Genomic DNA, 4,552 nt, shown 5'->3' with positions numbered 1-4,552 from the left:
TATCTCTCTGAATGCCCATGTTCCTGTAACATTATTTTATTCAATTGCTTTAGCTTCTGAACTGTCCAACCCTCTTTGTACTTGTTGTTCATGATCTTCAATATTTGTAACCTCATAGGTAACATGATTAACTTACTTTATATGCTTTTAAATATTATCTCATTTTTGGTCCTACATTAGTTTGCTTACGATGCATTTTTACGTACGAAAATATAGGATGTAACAGAACTTTAAATTTTCACAACCGATGCTGAAACCTATCAAATCAAGTCCGATTGACCTCAAATTTTGCACACAAGTCACATTTGACATTATGAACCTGCTCCAACTTTCAGAATCAAAATCCGACCCCGATATCAAAAAGTCCACTCCCTGTCAAACTTTTCAAAATTTCAACTTTCGCCGTTTCGAGCCAAATTCAACCACGAACCTCCAAATCAAAATCCGGATGCGCTCCAAAGTCCAAAATCACCCAACGGAGACAACGAAACCATCAAAACTCCATTCCGGAGTTGAATTCACAAAAAGCCAAACTTGGTCAACTCTTCCAACTTAAAGCTTCAACAATGAAATTCATTCTTCCAAACCGATTCTGAATAACCTGAAAACCAAAATCGACGATTCACATAAGTCATAATACATCATACGGAGCTACTTATGCCCGTAAACTATCGAGCGAAGTGCAAATGCTCAAAACGACCGATCGGGTCGTTATAGTAAATAGCACAAAATCATATTCAAATACTTATTTCCTGCATTGTGAAGTTGAATCCCACATATAACAACAGTATATCGACATACCGTACAATTGATAAGTAACCCAATTCTGAATAAAATTGTAAACATTAAAAGAAATAACAATACCACAATAACTAAAGAAAGCAACAAATACTTCATCTGAAGTGAACAAAATACGTGAGGAAAAGAATAAAATTCAAATAAAGCTCAAGAACACAAGTGAATGTGAAAATGATCTAAAACTAAGTCACCTTGAGCAGAAAGGTTCCTTTTTTGGTGGAGTCCTCAATGTCTAAAACGTAGCAGATAATACAAAAAAAATGTATTGCTACATTCTTTAATTTGAAGAGGCAGTAGAATTAGTCAATTTATGAATATGAGAATTTTGCGTTTCTGATTTCAATGTAATTAACTCCTTTACCATTAATTAAGAAAGATAAGAGGTGTGAGGATTTGTTTGGGCATTAAAGAAGAACGTTTCTTATTTTGATTGCTCGCTATTTTCTTTATACAGATTGCTGGAAGTTATTCTTATTAATTGAGGAAGTGATCAGACCTTTTGAATATTTTTATGAACATAATTGTGGAAAAAATTGATGGAAAAACCAAAAAAAAAAAAAAGAAAGATAAATAGCAATCCTTAACTATGAGAGGTGCCACATCAACTTTACTATTCCCATGATTATATTTATATATAGATTAGTATTTAAACGTAATACATGGGAATATTAATCGGTGATGACTAATTTAAGGAGCTAAAAGAAGTCATTGAAATAAATAGAAAATTAAATCAAGTGACGCCCATAAAGCCAGATAATATTTACTCTCTCCGATCCATAATAAGCGACTTTTTAGCCTTTGGTACTCCCTTTAAAAATAATACGAAATCCTAGAGAGAAAAAGATGTATTCACTAAATTGTCCTTAATTAATTATTATTTTGACAAATTTGAATATGTAAATAAGGAAAATTTTAGAAAAATAAAATTAATTCCTTCTTGATTATGTAAAAAGATATTTATTTTGGACCAAAATAAAAAGGCCAAAAAATCGCTTATTATGGATCGGAGAGAATATTGTTTAGTTAGCGAGAGAATAAGTTGGGAAGTAAAGCTAATCAATGTGCAGACGTTATTTCATATGTCGTACCCCTAATACTAATGGCTAATAATTGGTGAAAAGGGGGAAAATGCACTTGAACTATTGATAATAGACAAAATAATTCTCAAATACACCTGAATTATTAAAAATAGGTTAAAAAATGACCGTTGCCATTGGCAAACTAACCCAATTATATGCCCCTATTCCGTTAACGAACCTCTCTGTCTCATTTATTTCCTCTTAAAATTTATTTCTTTGTTGAGATGAATTCCACCTTGAAAAAAAAAAAAAAAGGCTCCAGCCACTTATTTCTAATATCTTGTATTTTCTATTTCTTAGAAAGATGTACCTTTTGTTTTTGAGCTTTATTTTCCATAGAAAATTAAAGTAGGTATGTGTGACTTAATTGTTACTCCTAATAAAGTGGAATAAAAATTCATAAGAAATCCGGATTCAAATCTCGAGCCAAAAAAGTGATCTAATTGAAAATGTGGATATTGTAGCTTTGCATGAAACATGAATATTTCAAACCTTTCATTCATTTATTGGTGAGAAAAAGATGTGAAAAGTGTATATGGTTGTACTTCTTCACCGTAAAATTACACTATATTGCTAGATAATTTTTTTTATTTTATATATATTTACTATATGTTGATTCCCTTTGACTTTTCGATATATCTAATTATTTATATTTTGAAACTCCTTAATGAAAATTCAGGCCCTGCCACCGCCACCGCTGATGTATAATGTATATATTATTTTTTCAAAAGAACCAAAAATAGGGAAGTTAAAACTCGTTTATGTTGATGAAACTCTAGTACTCCTAGCTTTTAAATTTTTGTTGACTTTCGTGGTGGACCAGTTAATTGAATGGCTTTGATTATTAGCCACTTACTTAATTTATTGATCCCACATAAAAATTAAAGGAGTCGTAAACCCAAACATGTTATTCCTGCAACTATATATATCAGCTGATATACAGAAAAGTTTCCATAGTTTTTAGACTTCCGGCCGCTTGTCTCTACACCATGAATAACTTCTTCAAAAGCTCTAAATTGGCTCACAAGTTCTTTAATGGCTTCAACCGAGTCCAACTCAAGAAAACTCAGAGTGTTCGCCACCTGTCCCAACTTACTGGAAATATTGAAACCGAATTACGTAAAATTTCAGAAAATTATGTTCCATTGACACCCATAAGTTTTTTGGAGAGAGCAGTAGATGTTTTTAGAGATAGAACTTCAGTTGTGTTTGGTTCTTCTGTGAAGTACACTTGGGAAAATACACATTCTAGGTGTCTAAAACTTGCTTCAGCTTTGGTTCAGTTAGGAATTTCTCGTGGAGATGTGGTAAAATATTATTTCCTGTCCTTTAACGTGAGAAATGTTTTTAATGCTTCAAATTCTTATATTATGCACAATTTTTGCAGGTAGCAACTCTGGCTCCCAACGTACCAGCGATGCAGGAATTGCATTTTGCAGTACTAATGGCTGGAGCAGTTATTTGTACATTAAATACACGCCTTGATTCAGCAATGATAGCTGACTTACTAAATCATTCAGAAGCCAAAATCATATTCGTTGATCAACATTTGGTCCAAATTTCTCAACAAGCAATCAGTCTTCTTTCAAAAGACAAAACAATTAAACCACCAATTCTTGTTCTTATTCCTGAATCCGAGAATCCCTCGCCTCCTATACCTGAGACATTGTCGTCTAATAACATTCATGAATACGAAAATCTTTTGGCAAGTGGGAATAGCAATTTTACAATAAAATGGCCAAAAACTGAATTTGATCCAATCAGTATAAATTATACTTCCGGAGGGAGTTGTGTACAATCACAGAGGCGCGTATCTCAACACTATTGCTATGTTTCTAGTTTGTGGAATGGGTCCGATGCCTACATACCTTTGGACAGTTCCCATGTTTCACTGCAATGGATGGTGTTTGACTTGGGGAATGGCTGCAATTGGTGGCACAAATGTTTGCCTTAGGCATATCTCTGCTAAAAATATATTTGAAAGTATTTCTCTCTACAAAGTCACACATATGGGCGCAGTACCAACCGTGACAGGTGTAAAAGTACTCTATTGTTGACCATTTAATCTAAAAGTTTGATTAAAAGAGCGCATGCCGCTAATTATTTAATTATATTATGTCTGTCTCAGGAAGCCGCTTCCACATAAGGTGAAAATATTAACAGGTGGATCACCACCGCCTCCGCAGATCTTTTCCAAAATGGAGGAGCTCGGGTTCGGAGTAACTCATGCATATGGAATAACAGAAACTCATGGTGTAGCAACATCTTGCTTGTGGAAGCCTGAGTGGGATTCTTTGCCTCTTGAGGAACAACTCGCGCTTAAAGCAAGACAAGGGGTGCGACATCTTTGTATTGAAGATGTTGACGTTAGACACTGTGAGACAATGGAAAAAGTGCCACTTGATGGAAAGACTATTGGCGAAGTTATGTTAAGAGGAAACACCGTAATGAGTGAATATTTGAAAGATGTTAAAGCAACCGAAGAAGCTTTTAGAGGCGGATGGTTTCACAGTGGTGATCTTGCTGTAAAACATCAAGATGGTTACATAGAAATTAAGGACAGGTTAAAAGACAAAATAATTTCGGGAGGTGAAAACATAAGCTCGTTCGAGGTCGAAAGAGTTTTGTATTGACATCCAGCAGTAGTTGAAGCAGCAGTAGTAGCAAGACCAGAT

General features: G+C 34.2%; 1 pseudogene; it reads left to right on the top strand.

Annotated features, from left to right (window-relative positions):
* The first annotated feature begins 2,854 nt into the window (after positions 1-2,854).
* Positions 2,855-4,270, top strand: LOC104097361 (isovalerate--CoA ligase AAE2-like; annotated as a pseudogene).
* The last annotated feature ends 282 nt before the right edge of the window (positions 4,271-4,552 follow it).

Source organism: Nicotiana tomentosiformis, chromosome 7, assembly GCF_000390325.3.
Source record: "Nicotiana tomentosiformis chromosome 7, ASM39032v3, whole genome shotgun sequence".
NCBI lineage: Eukaryota > Viridiplantae > Streptophyta > Magnoliopsida > Solanales > Solanaceae > Nicotiana > Nicotiana tomentosiformis.
Note: the sequence above shows the minus strand (reverse complement) of the source record. Positions and strands in the feature narration are given on the sequence as shown.